The sequence below is a fragment of the Vanellus vanellus genome (assembly GCF_965231255.1).
Source record: "Vanellus vanellus genome assembly, chromosome: 25".
Taxonomy (NCBI): Eukaryota; Metazoa; Chordata; class Aves; order Charadriiformes; family Charadriidae; genus Vanellus; species Vanellus vanellus.
The window spans coordinates 5026884-5049915 of record NC_138930.1 but is presented as its reverse complement, the minus strand read 5'-3'; the positions used below and the strand labels follow the sequence as shown (position 1 = coordinate 5049915).

At 52.7% G+C, this 23032-nt stretch overlaps 1 protein-coding gene across 3 annotated transcripts in view; it reads left to right on the top strand.

Moving 5' to 3' along the window:
* Window positions 1–23032, top strand: part of CSNK1G2 (casein kinase 1 gamma 2) — a 45945-nt gene that overhangs the window by 5535 nt on the left and 17378 nt on the right. The window lies entirely within an intron of this gene.

Here is a 23032-nt window from a genome sequence, read left to right as displayed (position 1 = left end):
CTTTCCAGCACCTTCTGTGCCGTACGTGTGGGCGAGGGGCAGGCTAAGGCTCTCCTGGAATCCCCCCACCCCCAGCTATCCCGATTGCTCTTATCCCAAAGGCGATGCAGGCTTGAGTTGAAGCCTGGCTTTTGTGTTCTCAAGTACAGAGAATATTAAGGACGTGACTTAGAACATACGCTGGAAGCAGAGGTATGGTCTGTGTGTTGGAAGGGACTGCTGGCAGCTGAGGAGCAGCAGTCGCCTCTGGTGGGTGTGGGGTCAGCGTGCCACCGTACGAGGCGCTGGAGGTGTTAGTGCTGACAGGTACAGACTAGTCTCCGCCTTGAGCCTTGGGAATTCCTGCACAAACTTGCTTGCTGGAGCTCGTCGCTCCGTGTGCTTCAGTGGCTGGGGAAGGAATAGGAAGTGCTTGGAGGGATGGAGCTTTAACATTTCCTTCAGGGTAACTTGCAGCTGATTTTAAACCCATGCTGTTTTTGTAGGGGTGTCTGCCCGATCAAGGGATCTTGAGAAGAGATTGTCAGAGCCCCCAGCAGATTCTCCAGCCTGAAGTAGTAGGTGTTTCGGTGCGGGGAAGCAAGTAGAGAGAGGAATTCCAGCACAGCAGACCGTCACGGCTCTCCATATCACACGATAGCAGGGGATGTTGCCAGGGAGCAGCTCTCTGCCACTCAGGCCCCTCTTCTCCCTCCCAGACCCGCCGCCTGGAGCAGAAAGAGCCAAGCAAGGCGCTCCTCGGGCTTACCAGGTTTGAAGGTACCAAGTTGAAGAGAGTGAAAGGGAAGCTCATTTAACACATACCACACTGAATTTAGCTGGATATAGAATAAACACTGTGAATGTGAGTGACTGTGCAGCATGCTGTTCAGGCACACCTGTGCTGTGTTGCAGTAACCTTTTTCTAGGTAAAGCTCTCTGGGTAAATCTGTTGCGGCGTTTTGCCACGGAGAAGCGGTGGGCAGACCCCTTTCGTTGGAGCAAACTCTGGTTTCAGGTGGGTTTTTGGCAGGGGCTCCTTTGCCTCGGCTGTGAGGCGCAGACGCAGGCTTGCCTTCAGCAGGAGGTGTGTGAGCAGCATGGTGATGTAGCAGCCCCGTCTGCCGATGGGTTTGGCTCAGCAGCGACGGGGCATCGCAGGGCTGCTTTGGGGTGAGACGAGGCCAGCTCTGCAGGGGCTTTGGCTGCTCGGGGCTGGCTGCAGAGTCACGACAGGAGCTCTGCTCCCCTCCTCTATGTGGAAAATGCCCACAGCGTCCCAGAGCCCAGGTGCTGTTGTGCTTCAGGTGTACTGAACTTACTGCATTTTTTTTTTTTCTCCTCACCCTTCCCTCTCATGTTTATTGTGCTGACATCTCTCTGACTTCTTGGGCTCCTACCATGCCGAGATATTTTCTTGCAAGAGTTAGCATGTCTGTCAGGGAGCTGAGCTGCCTGCATAGCAGGAACAGCCTAGAGCATCTTCTGCGCCGGAGAGTTTGGTTTGCCAGGCATGGCTGGATGGAAAGGTGGGTGCCTTTGAGAATGGAGGCAGTGCAGCCAAAGAGGGGAGGACAACGTGTGCAAATGCCTTCACTGCGGTCTGGATGGCACCCACAGTTCCCAGCAGGTCTCCTCTGTCCCTCTGTGTATGTATAAGCACAGACCTGGAAATGAGACTCAAAATAATCCTGTGCACAGCGCAGAGGATGCATTGCAGCGGGTTTGGCTCGGTGACAGCAGACACCCGAGGTGTGATAATTCATGAGCAGGGACAGATCCCACTGCTGGTTGTGGTCCTGGCAGGGGACATGCAGAGCCTGAAATCAGACAACTTCTGGGAGAAGAGTGTAATGCTCAGTGCTTTGCTCCTATTTATGATGAGAGCCAGAAATCAAAGTCCAGAGCAGTGCTTCTCCAGCCAGAATCATTTAAAGGCACTTGCAGTTGTTTTAGGGCCAATATTTAACTTGTGCCTGTGATGAGGAATGCCTTTAGACTCTAAATATTTGCTTTAAGGAAGAAGTTTGAGGGAAGAACGTCCACTGCTGGGGGGGATTTCAGGAAATGAGTTTAAGTCTCTGTATTTGCAGGTCTGCGTAAAACAGCCTGTGTTCCCGCTCTGGCAGGTACTGAGGCTGCTCCGGCTGAGCCGCAGCGCGGGAGCTGCCGGGAGGAAATGTTTGTGTGCTCCGGCGGCTGGAGCAGGCAGCAGCGCAGGGTGTGTCTGCTCACACAGCCCCAGTCCTGTGCTCCTGCTGCCAAGCGGGATTTAAAGGCACAGGTTTGGAGCTGCTTTCCAGCTGGGAATGGTGTGGGCAGCCAGGCTGAAGCGTGTGTAAACTTCCTGATAAAAGCAGCTTATCAGAAAAGAAATGCTCTGCTGCTTTTGCTTGCTCTGTGGTCTTTGGTGGCAAGAGTTCATTAGCTGTGAAATCCTCTGCAGTGGATCCTGCTAATGGCAGGATTTCCCATTCCCTGGACCTGCTTGATGAGATGCTTGTGGCTTCTCCTGTCCTCTCTCACCTCTCTGTGTGATCCTTCTTGCAGTGTGCCATGAACACCATCGCATGGCCTCTGGTAAGTCCGTAAGGGTGTTTGTTGCTGCTGGTCAACATTGAGCTTGTCCCACGTTTCTGGGCAGAGAGCGGCTATGTGGAGGTGTGTGCTGGGATGCCAGCGGTGTACGTCAAAATTCAGGTCAGGTTATACTGGCGTCTTCTCAGGCTGTATGGGCTGGTCATGGTGGAGAGGAGCCTGGTCCTCTGTTCCCAGCTCTGTAGGTGGCCTTAGGTAGGTCAAGCAGCCCCTTTCTGCAGTCAGGACAGGTTAGTAATTTTGGGTCTGGATGTGAAGTCTGGGCTTCCTTAGCTATGTGGTAACCCTCTGCCCTGACTTCTCTTGCTCTGTGCTCTTGATTGGATGCTTTTGGCCATCCTTGACTATTTTAGCTGAATTTTGCTTAGATACAGAAAGAACATGTTTTCTCTTGAAGCGAAATCAAAGGCACATTGCTGCTTGCAAGCCAGCCCAAGGGGAAGGCTTTGCCCAGGCTCCTGAAAGGTTGAGAACTTACTCCTTCCAGTGTAGCAAAGGGCTTGCAGGCGGCTCCTGAAGCCCTGCTAAGGAGAACCAAGTCCAGCTGGAGCCTGGCTCTGCCTTTTAGTGCTGGGTTTGGTGCCGGGGAAGCAAAAGCTTTTGTCAGAGCAAGTCAAAGCCCCATCCTGCTCAGAGGGTGGTGCGGTGCTGGAGTTTGGGGGGCAATCAGGGGCTGTATAGGAAGATAGCAAACTGACTTTTTCCCTCCCTTTGCATACTTTGCAGGCACCTGGTACAACCTGTGATGGTGGTGATAGCTTAGCGGTGATAACTGAGCTGTGTCTGTTCAACCCAGTGTCCACACCGCAGCCCAGAGCCCCTCTGTGGTTGTGTGCCCAGTTTGAAAGGCTGTAGAGGGGCTTGTGTTCCAGAGCATGGCTTGCAGCCACTCTGAGCACGCACCTATGGGGCTGGCTGCAGGTGGGCACCCAACAGCACTGTGGAGCTGTGGGACATCTTGGCCTGTTTCCATAATGAATGTTGATGGGTTTAAGCCCACAAATTGGCTGTGTATGAATGAGGGAGCCAGGGGAGCTGTGTCCTGTCTGCAGGGACTACAAGAGGTGACAGGAACTAGAAACATGAGTATTTAATTCAAAAAAAAAAAAAAAAAAAAAAAGTTTGGGTTTTGGATGGAAGTGTGTACTAGAGAAGGGTGAACGTGTGTTGGCTGGGGTTTCTGGGACAAAGGAGAGAAGTGAGAGCCCAGAAATGAGGGAGAAGGGACAGTTTGTTCGTGTAAGTAATGTTCCAGGTATTAATAGCAGCAAGATGAAGTGGGTCCTCCGGGGGGTGGTGTATCCTGTGTGTTTCTTCATGTGGGTGATCCCTCTTGATTTTATAAATCAAGCCCCATCTGTAGGGTCCAGAGAAGCAGGTCTTGAGCAGGTAAGGTAAAAGGAGGAACCAGTGTGGTTGCACTACATCTACCTGATTGAGAGAGTCTTTTGGGTGAACCCCTTGAAAAGTTTCTTTTCCCAGCCTGCAGCACCTCTGTAGCCATCTTTTTGGCTGTAGCCGCTCCTGTGGTGTTCCTGTTTTGGTCCTGGCCTTCTGATCCTGTGCAAAATACACGCAGGTGGGGAACGAGGGAAGGTGAGAAACCACCTTTGGAACATACCTTTCTGATGTGGAGGTTGTTGGCAAACCAGACTGAGTCCTTAATCCGTAAAGCTGTCATGGTGCTTAATAAAGGGTTGTGAGTCTGATCCTCTACGTGAGGCATGGAGGAGTGAAAAGATGCTGAACAGAGCCTGAATTTGTGGCATGGCCAGGAATGGGATATAGGTCTCTGGCCTCTCTGTTCTGAAGCTCATCCCTCCCTGCAAGCTGGGAGACTAGGTCTTAGGAATTTGGCCCAGTTAGTTGAAAATTGCACATCTCTACCCCTTTCTTTTTTTTCTCTGAGATCATGGAAGTGTGAGATTTTCAGGTTGCTTCTCTTCCCCGTCTGTAAAATAAGCAGGTCGCTTCTCTACCTTCGAGAGAGGTTGCAAGGAAAAACATGTAATGGATTGAGCTGCTTGGTCTTGTAATAGAGGGGGTGGGAAGATAAATGCCTCGTGGATCGCTCGTTGCTTCTCTGAAGATGCTGCTGACGCTTGCATGTAAGCTGATGGATATTGTTGTGCCACAGAGCATCCCTCTGCCCCAGTTACTCTGCAGGAAAGATTAATTGCATGGTGCTACTCTTTCCTCCCCATAGTCTGGGCTGTGGGTCCTGTGTGTGGTCCCGGAAGGCTGTCCCTGTTAGGTGACCGTCCCCGTTGGGGTGGAGAACTGGAAGCAGCGTACGTGAGCCGAGGAGGCAGTGAGCCAACTCCCGTGTGACTTTGCAGTAGGGAAGTGATTCTGGCATCTCGGCACAAGGAGTTTGACAGCTTTTCGGGGAGAGGTTTCCCTGTGAACCCCCCCGAGAGCCTTCCCTTCCCTCCCGCTCTTCTTTCCCCCCAACTTTTAAGGTTTGGCAGTAATTTGTGAGGAAACATGTGGGGCTTTGCACAGCCTGGGGAAGAAAGCAGAGGGGGAAATGGTGTTTGCTTGAATGTGGGACAGCTCGCCTTGGCAGAGCTGCAGCTCTGCAACCTGGAAATGGAAACAGCCCTTGTCACCGGTGGAAATGACATCCCCCGCGCCCACCCTGCTCGGGGGCTCTCCATGGAGAAGGGCCCGCTCTGGAGTGAAGTGACTGGGCTGGGACAGAGCAGAGCTGGCCTTGTTCCCCCCTTCATTGCGACCCTAGGGGAGGTGAGGAAGTTGCAATTAGCTGTGGTTTGGTGACTGAAGAGATAACTGGATCCAGGCACCCTTTTTTCCCCTGCTTTGTCTTGCAAAAGGCTACCCCAGATCTGGCAGTGCAGCTGCTTCCTAACCTGGTTCTGTCAAGAGGATATGGGTTAAGGGAAAAAAAAAAAATATATATCCTACTATTAAAAGTGCTTATGCCAACCCAGATCCTGCTGACAGAAAAGGGTTTGGTAGCAATACACATGACAGGAGGCCAAGCAGATCTCTGCAGAGTGACAGTCCCCAGATGGGCTGAGGAGCGGGGGAACCCTGCTGTCACACGCATCTCGTCGTTGCGGTGCACAAGCCTTTGGCAGCCAGGCTGGATATACACGTCGAATCTGCTGAGTTGGAGTCCTGGTGGGTCTGTTTCCCTGCTGTAAACCGTGGCTGGTGTGTGAGTGGTTCGTTAGTAACCCCTTCTTGAAACCCCTTCTAGCTGAAAGCCCCAGAGGGCTCAACTTGCCCAGCCCCTTGTGGGATGAGTACCTATCCCAGATCTTGGAGGTGGGAGATGAAACAGGCTGTGGTTTTTTGTTGCTTCAGTGCTGTGTGACTTTCATCTCTGCCGCTTCCTCCTCTGCCCCGGTCCCCGAGCAGGGTTGGGAAGAAGCCCTGTTGTTTGAGGTACCAGGCAAATCTATTACAGCTATTGCCCGTGAGAAGCGTTGATGAAGGTGACTGGGAAAAACTATCTGGTATTTCAAAGCCACCCAGATAGTCTTTGCGCTGTCCTGGCAGGAACTGGTTGCTTTGCAGCACAGAGTTGCTGTCCCCGTCCCTCATGGGGGCAGCGCAGCTGCCCCAAGCTGCCTGGCTGGTGGCCAGCATCTTCTCCTCCTAGCTTAGGCTGCACTGCTGAGCTTTCAGATCCCTTGCGAGTGCTCCCAGCGCCTCCCTGGCTCTGCATTTGGCTTTCTGGGCGGTACAGCCCAGCTTACCCTCCCTCCCCAGTTGTCAGGGCTGGGAGCCCCTCTTTTCCCCCCACCGCTACCTAGTGAGAGCTCTGCAGTGGCAGAGCTGGGGAGGAAGCAGGAGGGAAATGCCTGCCGGTGTCCCTCTGTATCCCCTGACAGAAGGTTGATGGCTTTAAGAGGTGGTGGCTGCCCAGGGTGGCACTGGCGAGGAGGAGGAGGGAGGCGTTGGCTGCAGGCATCTGCTCCACCTGCCTCCTGGAAACCTGAACCACAAGACAAATCCGAAACCAATCTGACGATTGCTGCAGCCAGGCCTCTGACCTGCTCCTAGCGCTGAACAGGCAGTGCTGCGTGAGGCCAGGTTACTGCCCTGGCCCCGAGAAGGTACCCATGGTCAGGGCCACCTTCTGCGCAGGTGACCTTAGAGGGCACAGCACCCTCCTGGGAAGATAAGGTGGCTAATGCTGCTGCTTGCATTCTTGCCCAGCTTGCTGGGAGGGAAGGAGGTGTGTGCCTAGCCACTGGAGCCGTACAGCGTGGATGCCAGTGCTAGGTCTTGGATGTGGTCTCTTCTGCAGTGTCCCACCTGGAGTGACAGATGTGGTCATGGGTGGCAATTGCAAACTTTGAAATGGCAACATCCACACCTGGTATCATCTAGAGCTTCCTGGTGGCCTGGACTCTGGTGGGACAGAGTGGGTAACGAGAGGGGGTTTTCTCATGTGTGACCACTTGGAAAGCTGCAGTTCAGAGAAAAAAAGAAAGTCTGCTGTGGACTGCAGTGTGGCTCCAGTTTGGGCAGCAGGGGTGTCCTGCCCTCCGGAGATGGTGGCATCCAGGACAAGAGTGAGCATCACCTGCTGTCAGAGCAGGTTTGTGCCCTGGCACATAAATTGTCAGGCATGTGCTGATGATAGTCCCTGGGCTCCTTGTCTGTCCTGCTCTGGGGGAGCCTTTTCCCTGTGGGGTGCCAGGAACCCTTTGCTCCCTGTGCCTTGCATGCGAGGAGGCTGTGCAGATGGCAAGCAGAGGGAGAGCTTTTGCTTATTCTGTGGTTGCTTAGGGGCTGCAGGGAAGGAAAATGGAAGTGCTGAGAGCTAGTGCTCTGCTAAACTTTGATCTCCCACTCCCTGGAAGTTGGAACCGATTGGGGATACTCTGGGTTGTTGAGTGATGCCGAGCCAGCACCAGCCGATTTCAAGCAATTTGTGCTGTGGGGAGGCCCATGGTGTGAGTGTCCAAGGGTGGCACTCTGCTCCCAGTCTCCTGCTCCTGATGTTATTTGGGAGCCCGTCCGCAGGCTGTGGGGAGGACAAAGTGCTAAGTGTGTTGCTCTGGTGTCCCTCTCCATGGGGAGGAGAGCACCTGGCTTGCCCGTGCTGGTGTTCACTCAAGTTTCTTTGCGGGGAGGAAATCTCCTCCAGATGAATGAAAGGTTTTGAGACTGTCATCCAGCTTGGGCTTGCGGGAAGAAAGGAAGGGAAGGGAGCCACGTACATCCAGGAACTTGCTTTTGTTATAGGAAAGGGGTTGGGAAACATCTTATCCTTTGGAGAACAGATGTTGAGCCCCTCGTCCTAGCTACAGCTGATCTCTCGCAATGCAGGAAGGAAACACATGTGGGATTCAAGGCTGCGGGATCTCTGAGGACATCCTCGAAAGGGTTGCGTTCTTCCTCTGCTCTTGAATGTCTCCCACCACTTGACAGCGCTCCCTCTGCGACGGTGCTTGGATGGCTGCGTCTTCCCATGTCCTCTGCTCCCCTCCTTCTGCTGCCTGGCTGTAGTTTGTGCTCTGTAAGCAGAGCTATGAGGAGCTCTCCCACGGTGCGTGGGGGGAGGTCTCGTCCCACTGTCTGGTCAGACCCTCTGACTCACACACACCCAAACACTGCTGCCTGGACTTCTTCTGGAGCCTCGTCCTGCCGTGACAAGGCATGGATCATCCCGTGGGCAGTGTCCCCCTTGAATGACACCCGTGACACCAGCGTGGTGGCTCCTGCAGAAGAGGAGGGCGGATGAGAGGCAGGGGCTGGCAGTGGGAGAGCAGTACACCTGCAGGCTGGCAGTGTGGGAAGGCTGCGCTGTACCGGGGAGCTCGTTTGTCTCCACCAGGCTCTCATACAGAGCAATCCATGACTCAGGGCTGTTAGGGGTGCCCTCTTCCTTGGTGCCTGGTTGAGAGCTGCACTTGACCTCCCCATCCGTGGGAACTGATAAAGGAACGGTGTCACCAGCAAGCAAGGAGCTGTTGTGTCCTCCACTGGCTGCACGGATGGGTGTGGGTCTGGGGCTGCCTGCCATGGGCTGGGGGTTGTTCTGCAGCTTGTTGACGAGTGGTGAAGGTGGCACAGCAGCCCCTTGGTTGCATGGGGTTTTCACATTGTGGTGAGGATTGTTGCTGTTGTGTCCTGGTTCATTTTCTGTCCTCAGGGTTCTGGGGTTGCATGAACAGGAGGAAGGTTTTGCTGTAGGTCTTTCTCAGTGGGCCATAGTGGGGGCTGTGGACCCAGCTCTGCCTTCAGGGTGGTGGAGGGAAGCAATGGCACTGTGCACAGCATGACGTGCGTGATGAGGCTTTATTGATGGACTGGGTGTATGGTGACGGTTGGGCTGTTGCAGGGCTGGGAGAGCAGGACGCCTTCCCATCTCCCTGCTTTGGTGGGAAGAACTGATTTCACGGGTTGGGATTCAGACATCTCCCAGCTCTAACCATTCTGCGTCATCTCCCAGGGTTCGCTGTTTCAACCATCTGGCATCACGCTAATGTTTAAATACACGTGTGTGCAATCCATGCACAACTAGAAATTTTGGAGAGGGAAAACCCTTAAGTTTATTAGCAGCAAGCAATGCAAAGCAGCCCTGATGCCGGGCTGGGAAGTAAGCCCATCGCAGTGGGGTGGGAAGTGGACGGTCGCTTGCCAAAACATCTGCTCGCCTGCTCTGCTGAGGTGTGTGAACAGCACAGGCTGCCTGCCGTTCTGTGGGTCACTGTGGCCACAAGCTCCAGGCAGCAATGAACGGTGGGCTCAGGACCAGCTCTTGGTTGGGCACATCACGGCCTCACAGCTGCTGCAGTGTCTCCCCTCTCTGCATTGCTGGGCCATTGGCACGCTTCTCTGATATTTCCTCTCCTGCTGTTGCCCGCTTTTGTACCTGCTGTTCCTCTGGGTTTGCTGACAAAGTCCTCATGCAGCAGGCTGTCCCTAAACCTTTTCTTTTTGCCGGGCGGGTTCTGCAGCCTCTGCCCAGTGGCCTGGCAGGAGGCAGAGTGGCTCTCCACTGCTGTGGTTGTTGCTGCAAAGCAAAGGTGCAGCATGTCTCTGGCTGCAGTGGAGGCAGGGAGAGAGCCTTCCCTTGTTCTGTCTGCGAAACCAATGGCAACTCTTCTTTCACATCCACTCCTGTGCATGCTGCCGGATGTGCGCTAAGATCCCTTATCAAGAGAAAGGTGAGCAGCGCTTTATCTTGTTTTTATGAAAAGTGTTAGCTTTTGAGGGCATGGGAGTATTCAGGGACAGGGCTGGGGAAGTAGCGTGCTGGTAGAGATGGTCTTAACCTTATTTCAGGCTGCAGCGGCACAGGAGGAGGTGTTCTAGCCTCAGATGTGAGATGTGAAATGGAAGCGGTTGTTCCAGGCTGCTCGGTGAAAATTATCTATTTGTCTAGAAGCTTTTTTTTTTTTTTTTTTACCACTGCCTGGTGACTGCGAAGCAGGCTGCGAGCTCTGGAGACAGGAAGGAAGGATGTGGAAGGGGAAGTTGCCTTACCTGGAAACCTGACATCTGCAATGTTTTCCTGCCTTGTTCCTGGAGTGTGGCCCGGCACAGGTACCGTCACAACCAGGCTGATGAGCTGGGTAGCAGTGGCCATGAATTTGTGTGTTTGTGACAAATGTAGGATCATCCCTTTCACAGATAGACTTTGCAGGTGCCTTGGGTCCCACCGCAGGCGTCTGCTTCTTGCTGCTGAGCCAGCGCCGTTACCTGAAGTTAAACCTGCTCTTGAAGATTCTGTGGTGCTGGGGGAAGGATGGAGAGGCAATGCCTGTCACAGACGTGCTTGTGCAGCTCCCGTTCTGCATCTGCAGACAGTGCTCAGCTTTTGCGAGTCAGTTGCCCGTCATCTGGATCCCCACGGTGCTGCAAGCCCTGCAGTCGCTTGGATCATGGTCTGGATCTGTCCTTGTTTGGCCTCCCTTTCCGTATCGCTTGCCAGGGCAGTAAAAGGGTGGCTGAGCTGTCAAAGTGTTTCTTCCCCACAGCTGAAGCAAAAATGGTTAAAAAGGATCTGTGTCTGGTGGCAGAGGTTGAAATACAGAATAGGGCTGCCCGCCCTGAAGGTGCTTTGGGCTCTGGCTCTGTAGTATCTGCTCGGTAGCCGTGAGCAGTAGCTCTCCTTGGGCTTCTCCATTCCCCAGGGCACAAACGTGACTCGGTGATGTGGGACACAGACAATCCTTTGGATACTTACTTGCAGAGAGAGCCTATTTTGCGAGGAGTCATCAGGTATCAAAGCAAACCTCAGGTTTTGCAGTAGGTGAGCGTTAGGGACTTGACCTTTCCCAGTGTGTCAGTCAGATTTGGCTGGATTGCTTTGCTCTGAAGCTTCTTGGGGTCCATGCTGGCTGTACAGCTGAGAATTGGGCTTTATCCTCTGGGCATGAGTGGAGTAAATAGCAATATCAGGTGTTGACTGTAGAAACGAAACCTTTGCAGGCTCTCTCCCAAGATGAGCATGCTCATGACAATGAAATCGGTGCAAGAACTGGGCGGGACGGGACTGGTTGGAAAAGAAGCGGGTTCTGCTCTTACGTCAACCTCGGTAAATGCGTGGAGGGGAGAGCAGGAGAAGGGGAAGGCATGGGACTGGTAAACAGGTTTTTGCTGGCCAACTGCTGTGGACTCTTGGAAGTTCTTCTACAGCTCTGCTTTCTAGCAGCAGCATGGATTTAATTAGTATCCAGTGTCTAACTGGAGCTTGTTGCATTGTGGATGTATTATCCGATTTAAATAGAAAACCCACTGGCAGAGCCGCAAAACCCGGAGCATGTGAGGGGCTTGGTGGCTGAGACCACTTGTTCGAGTAAGTGGCTCTGTGTATAAAATGCCTTATTGAATCCAGCTCCTGCGGTGCCAAGCAGGGGCTTGAAAGGCATCGTCAGCGTCTTGGCTGGGGTGCCTGCGTGTGTCTGTGGAAACCGCTGGAGCATATGGGCTGTGGGAAGGGATGAAGAGCCGGGAGTTGGACTCTGCTGTCCTTTTAAGGTCTCCCAGCCAGAGACTCAGCTTTGTCTGTAATGAACTTCCTTTCTTCCAGTACTACTAACTCTACGTTAGTAAAACCGAAACCACTTCAACATCCTAATTGGCTTTTTTTTTTGTGCTGAACTGCTAAGATGTGACAGATTCTGCAGAATTGCAGCCTTGGGTAATTGACTTCATGCAGGGGCAGAAGGCGAGCCCGTGTCTTTTCTGTTGTTGTTCGGAAGCAGGTTTACTGCTCTGGTTACCCATCCGCTACCTGCAGCATCCCTCTTACGGTAATAGCAATGCACGTTGCAGTTTCTCAGACAGAGCTTGCTCCGTCTGTGAGCCGGAACACCGAAGTGACACTAGTACAAGCAGTGGGGCAGAGGGTTGGAGCTGTAGTTGAGTCATTTGCTGATCTTGCCATATTCCAGCAGAACCTCTCCTGGCCCAGCAGGCATAAGGATGGCTGTTGCTGGTCTTGGAGAAGGGATACTGGAGTAGAGAGCAGGTAGAAGATGCGGGTAACATCCCAGAGGCGCGATGGCAGGGCTGGATGGGAAGGCGGGCAGCCCCAGCTTGGTGTCAGCATCTCCTGCTACTTGACTCCCTCCTGCAGCCAGGGGTTTTGCATTCCCAACATCTCACAGTGGTTTGGCGTTGCCGCTGTTTCCGTGTAGTGCAGACCCAGCACAGGGGCCAAGGGAATGGCCCGTGAGATGGACGTGGCTCGAGAGCCAGGAGGTGGCTGCCCTGGGGCTTAATTGGGCACAATCGCATGTCGCGCAAGGGGTAGATCAAGGTCTGTACTATAGTACAGACCCCTTTTGTGGAGTCTGTAAAGTCAATGAAAAAGCTGCTTCCCTTCAAGTCTCTCTCATAAAGCTTCAGTGTGTTTTCTGGTAGACTTTATGAATTCTGTACTTGGAAGTTTAAATTTGTGGCTGATGTACCCAAACAGGTGAATAGACTCTCTTAAGCATTTGGTTCTGGGATGGATTTGTCTGACTTGTGCTGTGTTTGATCTTTTCGAGTCTAGTTTTCAGATCTGGTCTTATTTTAGCATGTGTATATTTACTATTATTATTTTTCCTAGAGAAGTATTTTTAGCTTTTTGCTTGGTTCCTGTGCTGCTGCTGAAATTTCCATCATGGTATTTCCGGCTCCTTGGTAAAGCATAGTTAATATTTTCCATCCAGGTGTAACTGCTTTGGACGAGGATCCAACGAAAAGAGTGAAATTCTGCATTCAGCCGGGAGCAAATTGCATAGCAGCTCACAGCAGTGGAGAGACGCTTCATGAAGTTTTCTTTGTGGCTGCTTTTACTGAGAGATTTAGGAGTTGCCCTAGAAGAGCTGATGACTCCGTAACTTGTGTTCAAAAATGTTGAGGATCTGAGTTGTTCTGAATTTGGACTGTCCAGAGCACGTTGATCCCCATTTCTGCTTATGCAAGCAGGGGGTAAACGCGCATCAAAATGCTCCCCCTCCTCTTGGTTAAAGAGGGGTCTGTTTCCTCATTAGATATTTTTGGGTGCAAAATAATAACTGCTGCCAGAAAGCTGACTCTTTAGTAAAGCTAACGCTATGCACACACATCTTTGCCTGCCTGCCTGCTCGCCACCAGGCAGGGAGTTTTCCTCCTCCACGCTGAGCTGTGGTGGAAGTGGTCGATATTTCAGGGTGAAGATGTCCAGCTGCTGGTCCAGGGGTGTTCTCTGGCATGTGGCTTGTACAGCTCTTCTGTGCTCCTCTTGAAAAGGAGGCAATTGTTTTAAAATCACAACAGCATCAGGAATTCCTACCAACTCTTCAGAGTGTTGCCTTCTGGGCTCCATCAGAAACTAAAAACACTACTGCTGGTGGGTTTCCCACTTTTTTACTACTTATTTAATAGCATGTTTAGAGAACAGATTTCAGTTTTGCTCCTTCTGTCTTTTGAGGCTGTTGCAATGCTGGAGTTGGGTCAGAGGGATGCTGTGCACGCCCCACCTTTGTGAGCACACACAGCTCCTTGGGCAGAAAGAGTGTGGGATGGTTGGGCCATCCAGCACCAACTGCACCATTAGTGGTGCTGGAGTTTGAGGAACAGTTGAGATTTTGCCTTTAAAGCAGGCGGATGGTTTTCAATACGTCAACTGGTATCCTCTAAAGATCTCAATGAAATCAGGCGTGAGTCATTAGTGGGTTTGTGTTGTGAGAACTCGGTGTAGCCAAGCGTTGGTGAGGCCGCTGAGCTGTGGAGCAGGATGCCCCTTCAGTAGAAGCAGTTCTCTGCTGCGGTGTTGAAACTGCTCGTTGTTACAGAGGGAGTGATGAGGCACAAACCTTTTCCTAAAAAAAAAAAAAATTGGAAATTCATAGTAATCTATTAAAAAGCCATATTTGTGTTTGGAAGCTGGAAGAAAATAATTTTGAAGAGATTTGGAGCTTGTTTTGTTGTAGGTTAAGAGCTGACCAGAGTGCACAGTGTCTAAAAATTCTGGGGAAGGGAATAGCCAGTAACAAGAGAATACTTCTAATTTAGAGAAAAGCTTAATAGACACGAGAGCTGGAAGAGGAAGCCGGAAAGAAGAATCTGTCATCTTCACAGCACAGCTCAACTCCAGGGGAAAAAAAATGCTTTATTATTATTATTATTTTTAGGATTATTTTTTTTTTAATCCTGGTGTTTTCGTGGCTTGAGTGTTTTTTTTGGACATGGACAAGAGCCACAGATGGATACTGGGGTGAAACGCTGAGGCGCTCTGGCTGGATGATGGTCCGTGCTGGGAGCAGTACAGCTACGCGTGGTAAATGCTTTAATCTCTAACAGAGGCTCAATGTGTTCCTGCTTCGTTTGCTAGAAGTCAATTATTTTTTTTTTTTTTTTGTTCTGTGTTAACTGTATAGCTGGAGGTGATGGTGTGTCTGATTATTTGCTCTGTTAGTGTTTTTTGTTTTGTTTTTTTTTAATTATGGTGCTAAGAACAGTGGTAGCCGTGTCTGACCCCTCCGCTGTGCAGGGAGGGTGAGAGCCTGGCCATGGGGTGCAGCGAGCAGCAGGAGGGCACTGGTGGGGCTGAAGGTGCCAGGAGCACCCTGTGCCCGCTGCTCTCAGGGCTGAGCTGGGCTTAAAGCATGTGGGTGGAGTCCTCCCTCCTCACGGACACACCGTGTTCTCAGTGGAGAGCTGGGAAGCCAGGAAGGGAGGGGAGGTTTGGAACAAGGATGCTCGGATCATGTTGGATTAAAAGCTTTGCTGCCACAGTTTAGGGTTTTTTGTGGTTGGGTTTGTGTTTTTTTTTTTTTTTTTCCCCCCTTGAACACCAGTAGAAAGTCTGGTAGAAACATTAGCCTTGGCTTTATTTTTTTTTTTTTTTCTTTCTTTTCAAGAAACAACCTGGATGGAAAAAAAAACCATGTTTTAGACAAACTGCCCTTGCAAATTTCCTAGTTGTAAAGACTGCGGGGCCAAAAGTGAACCCACGCTGTGGTGTCTCTGTTTGCTGGAGGGGAAGACCAGCCACAACCATTATCGTGTGGAAGGGGAAACTGCACTTCAAACGCTCCTGATACAGTGACCATGGTGATAGGACTGCGTCTGCCATGTAATCGATGACTCAGTCTGATGGCACTGTACAGACGTGAACCGGTGTCCGTGTTTGTGCGATGAGGGATGCAACGGCTTGTAAGGAAGCAGTCGGGGAGATGGGCTGCAGGGCTTCAGACGACGGCTGCTTTTTGGGACCAGCAGGCTGGTGGGCTTCATGTGAGGGTCCAAAAAGTAGATTTGTGAGTAGATTTGAGAGATGTGTGGATGTTCCCCACTGGTGGGCTGATGACCTGGTGTGTGGGCAGCAGGAGCGCAGGTATGGTGGGTGGATTTCACGGGGTGATGTTGCTGTTCGGTGTGAGAGTTTCTTCAGTCAGTTACTGGGTTCTTGTCTTTTCCCTGAAAGATGCCTTAGAGGAGGCAGGGGGAAAGATTGCTGAGCTCTCAGTGCTGTTCAAAAGCTGAGAAAGGTCCCTGGGGACCTCGAATGGCCAAGGCAGATGCAGGGGAGCTGCTATCCCAGTGTAACGGCTGGGCTGGGATGTGAAGGGCCAGGAAGTCAGTACATGCCCAAATCGGCAGGGAGGCGGTGGCAGAGCTCGGAGTTCTCAAAACCCAGCCCTGAACTTGAGCTGCGAGGCTCCCCCACATCTCCAAACGCTGCACGTTACGCCTGGGTTCCCCGGTGGCTCTGCATCAGCAGTTAAGTAACAAACTATTTAACAAGAGCTTCCTGTTGTGCTGACACCAACATGAACGCACAAAGGAGGAAACGGAGTAAACAGAGCTGTGCTGGCTCCCGCCTCACTGTGAGCTGGGAAAAGCGTTGGAGACTGTGAGGAGGCCTGGACGCCATCTCCACTTAACCCAGCCCCGCTGGGGTCGCGGAATGATGTTCTTGTGGTTGCGGGTAGCAGAAACTGCGCAGGCATTGTGTGTTGCTGGGAAAGCGGCTGCTTTCAAGACTTCCTGATTTTTAAGGGATTCCCTGGGACGGATAAAGGTCCCTTCACCTCTGCCCTGCTGCTCCGACTCCTCTGCAGGGGCTGCCCCCTGCGAGATGCAGCCAATCCTCCGTCCTGACGGGGTTGGCACAACTCTCCTGGGCCACGGCAGGGGAGATGCTCACATCCAGAACTCCCTTCTCTGCTGGGTGCCTTGAGATCCTCGGTCACAGTACTCAATCCCCTCTTTTCATGAGGGATCTGGAGGAAATTGGACCAGAACAAGCCAATCTGCCTTTGCCATAAGGAATATTCTGCTGCCCCGGTAGGTTTGCTTGGGTATCCCATAACCGGAGCTGTAGGTGGTGGAGGCGCAAGGTGGAGCGAGCTCCAAGTGCTGCACAGCCTTGCTGCCTCACCAGCCCACGCAGGAAACTTCCCTGGGTGGGGGTCAGGATGGGTTTTCTCCAAACAGCAAGGTTTCCCTCTGCCTCCTGGGGAAGCAGCTGATGCAGCTGGGGAAAGTCCACCCTGCGGAGCTGAGCTTCTTCAGCACGTCTGCTGTGGGAAGGAACTGATGGTGAGCTGCTGTGTCCGTCTCGGAGGAGAGGTGCGCGTCTGGGAGTGGAGGAAGCTCAGGAGATCGCTCTGGAGCGCATTGCGTTGCCGGAGCCTGGCAGCATAAGGCGGGGAGAGGAGCTTACGCTTCCAGCTTTCAACTTTCCTGTTGCCTAAGCAAAAGGCTGCTGTAAACTGCCCAAGTCTTGGAAGGACTCTTCATTTAAAAACAAAACAAAAAAAACCCTATCAATTTTCTTGTTTCGTCAAAAATCCACCTAGCGTGGGTTTTTCTCATAAAAACCCATTCATTAAAATTTGAGTTGCAGGGAGCTTGGCAGCACATTCTGGAGCACAATGCCACCTCTCCAAGGTAGAAGCAGGAGCGGACTTACGGTGGTGTCTGACGTGGCTCTCTCAAACCTGGCTTTCTGCTGCGGCACTGGGGGGTGTGTGTGTGCAGAGAAAAGGGAAGGAAAGCAGCGTGGGGAGTGGGTTCCTGGTACTGCTGCAGGGCTGGGATTGAGTCACCCCCCAGCTTTACAGCTCTGTGTCGGTCGTGGAAGAGAGGAGTTTTTGAGCCCATGAAGTTAAATTGGTGCTGAAGGTGTGTGAACGCTCCCACCTCAGTGTAAAGGTGGCCTAGTTCCAGTTTGCTTATATTTGTTCTTAAGCATCAGTTAACTAATGGTGGGTCGAGCTGGGTCCCTGCACGTGTATGTGCTTGCTGTCGCTCCAGTACAGGTTGTCAGGTTGTACTGGTCATGTTGGCTGTCCCACAAGAGATGCTAGCATTGGGCTTGGACAAATACAGTTTGAACGTGGAATTTCCAGAATATGAGAAGTAGTTGTATTATTTTTACATCCTGGAAAATCCGCTGGATTTCCCTCTTGTGCTAGCTGTATAGACAGGCTTTTGCTTGGAACTTTCAGCTGTTGAAAGAGCAGAAGTGAGGAGCTTCAGCTCAGAGGGAGGACCTCTGCCAGCTCTGCGGAACGCAGGACACTGCAGACCCAGCGGGACAGATTTCTGCTACACTGGGACACCCCAGAAGGTTTTTCACTTCCTCTCTGTCCAGAGCAAAGTTGGTGGGAGAAGGTGACTTCATGGCCAGTTCCCATCCTTTGGAACAGCCTTTGTCCACAAGCTGCTGCTGTCCACAAGTTCCTCCAGCCTCTGCTGGCCTCTGCTCTCCGCTGCCTTGGGCGCATATGGGAATGGTGGCCCTGTGGAGGATGTGCATCTGGGCCCAAACCTGCATCTCAGCAGGACCTTTTGTACTGCTACGGTTCACAACATTAGGTTGGAATGAGTTGGTTTGGGGGTTTTGTTGGGTTTGTTGGGGTTTTTTTGCCCCCCCCCGCCCTTCAGCACATGTTTCTCATTCTACAGCTGCTCACACCCCAAATGAGTTGTTCCCCTCCTGAGTCTGCCCCACCTGGAAGGTTCCTGGTCAGAGCCACGCATGAGTACCAAGACTTGTCCTGTTTGTTTCGGGTCTCTGGAGGCCTCATGTCATGTGTGGGGTGGATGGAGAGGGTCCCAGCAGCGCTGCCATGGTGCCTGGAGGCTGATCTCCATGCGCTCGGGCAGCACTTGCACATCTGCAGGCTGCTCAAAAGCTGGACCCTTCCAGCAGCCCGTTGCCTTCCTGCTCTCTGAGCTGTTGGGGGGTGACTTGTAGGGGTGCCCTGGTTCTCCTGCCCTCCCACGGGAGCTGTCCCGCATCCCTCCGGTGCCTCCGCTCCCACCTCTAACTTGCCCATACCCATTACAGCGGTCTGCTGGGGAAAGCCTGGTGAGGCTTTCCATGACCCCTCATTTTTGGAGACCTCTGTGTCGTGGCACAGCTTTTCCCCGTTTTGTCATGAGCAGCGTTGGCTGCCGGCGCTGGAGACTGGAATACATTTTAGCTACTAACCTTTGTAGACATCATCTGGGACCGTCTGCAGCTCACTTTAAAGATGTTGGATCTTGCTTTGTTTTAAGACTTTTGATCTCCTTGTAAGCTAAGACTTCATCTGCCTCTTAAACTTTTAAAATTTATTGGGTTTTGGTTTCAGCTGTGCAAGGCCACCGGTTGCTTTTTGGTCTGGATTTTTGTATTGGGAGCCAGCTGATGGGTCGTCCTTTGGGACATCGGGGTATTTGTGATTATTTTTAGCTTTTAATTGGCAGTGATCTGTACTTGGAGCTGTGTAGTGTCAAGGGCTTTTCTTTTTTGTGCTCTCGAGAAGCTTTCCTTTCTCTTTCATCTGGATGCAGCTGTGTTTCTCTTTTGCTCGTAAAGCGCAGAGTACACGGGGAAACCAGCTTCAAGTAACCATCCCAGAGGCTTACAGAGATCAGGGCTCGGTACGGTCAAGCCTCTGTGGCTGGTAGCAGCATCGCACCCGCCTGGGGGTGCTGGCTGGTCTGGGACACCTAGACTCTGTTCTTAGAAGCGCCACGGACCTGCTCTCTGATCTTTGCCAGTCACTTCCCTGCTCCGGCCGCTATTTTTTCCTCCTCTTCCCCTCTTTTGTCTTGCCCCGTTTAATTGTAACCTCTTTCGGGCAGGAACACTGTGTGTGTATAAAGGGCCTAGAACAATGTGCCCCAGATGGTATTGTACAGGTCCTTTCTCGGCAGCCACGAGGTTTCACTATATAGGAAAGAAATTTTTAAAAATACAACTTTTCAGCATTTCATACTTGCAAATGTAGCCAGGAACTTCCCAAACCTTGGTATTTGAGTTGAAGTCACGGGTCTCAGAGTCAAGGGCTAGCACTAGAATTGCAACTTTTTCTTTTAAGAAACCAACAAACAACCCCACACCCCCAATCCCTTTCTCTCACCTTCATGACTGCAGGGAAAACCTTGTAAATGTGACTGGAGCAGACCTGGCATGCTTAAAACCAGATGGCAAATAAAAAAGAACCCAGTATTTCAACAAAACTACCGTGAACCCCTTCTTTGCGTTTCAGGTTATTGCTTGAGTGTGGGTTTTGCCCCTTTTATAGTACTTTCAGTGTTATTGTGGTTCTCTTTTGGGGAGGTGCTGAAGTCACTTGCACTTGTCTGGAGTTTATTTCACTTTCAGGTTCCCTGGCTGGGAGCACTTGCATTGCAAACACTGCAGGGCAGTGCTTATTTGTTTTAAGACGACAGCTTGCTTTGGAATTTCTTCTACCAAACTTCAGGCCAACTTTTTTTTTTTTTTTTCTCCCCTTATTCCACCTCCCTCCTCCCCTTCTCTCCAAAGAGAGAAAGAAGTTTTCTTAGTCTCATCTTGCATCAGATTTGATACCAGGCCAACAAATCCAGTCTAGAAGGTGCTTTTCTGAGGCTGCTTGCGTCGATGTGACAACCTGGGTGAGGATTCCTATTCATTAATGCAACAATGTGCCGTCAGTTTTATCAGGGGCATCTTCCCTATGGTGCTGCTACCCCGGGGTGGCAGGACGGGGTGGATCTGAGTCTCTGTTGCCCATCCAGAGGCTGGTGTATTTTAACAAACATGGGTTTTGCAGGGCTGTTCACTCCAGAGCAGTGGGAGTCCTGGGATTTTACCAAAGGTTTCTGTTTCTAATTAGGTTGTTCCCAATTTTAAAGGCCAGAGATCTCTTTATGGCACAGAGTGGAAAACCTGACCAGTCACTGACACCACACAGAGAGGTAGGTCCTGCTTTTGTACCGAGGTAGAGTGAGCCAGTGCCTTTCCTTGGCACTCTTCGGATGCGAAAATAGATTTCTCCCAGCCTCAGCTCCCCGTGGCTCATTCACGGGGGAGGCTGGTGGGCAGAGTTTGGAGGAGCATCACTTGCTCTGGCCTGACTCACACGGACGCGGTTCGGTGACTTCGTACTGCTCTGACCGCCCGGCTTCGGGAAAGGGGGAATTGCAGCGTGGTAGCCGGCTGGCATGCAGCCACAGTGCCGGGGTCGGTGCCGTGGTGTCGACGGTCGTTGCACTGGCCCAGCTGCTTGAACCCAGGGTTTGGAGCTGGGCTCTTTGGGGAGGGCTGCTCGCGTGGCAGAGTCACGCTGTGCTGCTGTCTGTGTTTGTCTGGGCCGGGGGAAGACAGCACAGTCTCCCAGTGCTCGCAGGAAACAGTATTTATTTTTTCCCTTCTGCTAGGGCTCTGTCTCGCTCCATTGTCTGAAATTCCCTTGCAAAGATTGACCCATAACTCTTTAAAAAGAAAAAAAATCCTAAGTGCCGGGCTGGAGCTCCCTCTGCTCTGGCTGTCGGCTGCCTGACTTTGTGCAAACAGTCTGGGCCTGAAATCCCCTGGGACAGAACATAAAGGTCTGATTCAGAACGAAAACAGGGTATGAAGTGGCATGACCCACGCATCACTGGCTACCTCCCCTTCCCCGGTGTGTGGCTGGAGCCATGTCCAGGGAAGGTGCCTCCCAAAACATGCCGAGAGGGCCGTGCCATGCTGCCTGCTTCGGGAGCTGGGAGGTCCCGAGGGGAAATGGCTCCCCGGTGCCCTTGCACGAGGCCAGCAGAGGTGGGAGAAGTGTGAGACAGGCGGGAGGGCACCGCCATGCGCCAAACCCGGGACGGAAATTATTGGGAGAGCAAAGAATGAGCAGGATATCACATGTCGGCTGTGTGCGCTCAGGGCTGGGGGAGAACAAAGCGCAGGGAAGCCCTGCTCCGCTACCGCTCCCACCCCGCTTCCTGCTGGCACGGGACGGAGACTGTTGGCTGCCGGAGGGAAGGGAGCTGTCAGGACAGGAGCCGGCCCGCAGCTGCCTGCCTTTGGGGAAGCTGCAAGACTCTGTGTGCCTCAGTTTCCCTTGGCTGAGATATGCTGGGTGCAGCAGGATGTTCCCCAGGTGTTGGCCTGCCGGGGGTGGCCTCGGAGGGCCAGGTTGTGCTGGGGCTGCTGTCCTCTGGGGATGCTCTGGAGGTGTTGGCCTGGAGGATGGAGCCTGTGGGGGAAGGAGCGGGCTCCCATCCCACATGAAAGCCTCGTTCCCCAGTACTTGAACAGGCAAGACCCACGGGTGGGTGTCATGTACCCGCAACAGCCCTGAGGAGCTGGGCCTCAGTGCCTGCAGCTCCGGTCCCTCCTGGAGAGCAGCGGCAATTTGCCAGGGTGCTGTGGATGGTGTGGTGGGCCCTGGTGAGGATTTGGTGTGGGGCGAGGACTGGGAATGGGGCAGCTCCCCTGCCCATGGTCCTTCTCCCATGCTGAGCTCTGGCTTTGGTGTCTTTTTCCCCTCTGTTGCTCTTAGACCCTCCCCCGTTTCCCCCCATGCACCCTTTAGCACAAGAAGCCTTTTTTTTGTTATTAATAGCTATTGAGAGCCAATAAAAAAAGTTTTACAGGGTTTGGCCAAGCGTCAGGACTTGCAGTATGCTCATTTCCTGGAGTCTGAGTGCTGGAGGGGTGTGGGTTTGCTTGTTTAACCCACAGGTAATGAGGCCACGGCAGCCAGGGCTCTTGGTGGGCATCACAGGAGCCCGGAGAGGAGCAGAGGAAGGTGGTGAGAGGGGGAGCAGGGCTGGGGGGCAGCCAGGGAGGGGTGGGGGCTGCCTCCCAGCTCGGCTCGCTCCAGACACAATGAGGGTTGAGCTGGGAGCAAAACCAGAGATGGAGAAAACAGGACATGCATGCATGTGTGTGTCTGTCTCTCACATGGCCTCCCAGTGTGCACCCGGATCCCGCTTGACTCTCTCTGCTTTCCAGCCCATTTTTAGCTTCCTGGCTGTCCTGCTGCTGGCACACTCCATCCACCTCCCATGCAAGTGTCCCCTGTGAGGAGGAACCAAGCCTGACCTCCCCCCAGGCAGCTCTGGTGGGAGTCCTGGATGGAGGGAGAGCGCAGCTCCCTCTTGGGAACGTGGTTCCCTGAGCATGGAGCTGGTCAACAGTACTTGTCATCCCACCCCTCTGGAAGGGAGCGAGGGGTCGATGTGGCCTCGATGTTGGGCTCTACCCATGTGAACACAGTCACTGCACAGGGCGGGGGGCTTGTGCGGAGCCGATGTCATAGATTCTATGAATAGTTTGGGTTGGAAGGGACCTTTTAAAGGTCATCTAGTCCAACCCCCCTGTACTGCGCAGGGGTGTGCACAGGGGAAGGAGCTCCCTGATTCGAGGGGCTGAGCTGAGCCCTGGCTGTTTGTGGGGGCCAAGGGGAACTCCGGGTTACCCCGCTGTGCCTGGGACTTCCCACCAGCCGTGCTGGGAGCTGCATACATGAGGTAGGCAAGGTGCCGCGTGACCACCAAGCAAACAAGCATCCACAGCCATCAGTTACCGTCAGTGAGTGTCACAGTGGCTTTTGCCAGGCTGGAGCTGGCAGCCCTGTTGGCCACTGTGCCTCACACTGAGCTTTGCAATTAAAATCAAGGTTTGTTTGCAAGAGCGGAGGAAGCAGTGGCAATCAGGAGGTGGCTGTGGAGGTGAGCGAGGTGTTAGTAAGTCCTGGGTTCCTGTTCAGCGGTGTCTGTTTTACTCCAGCCC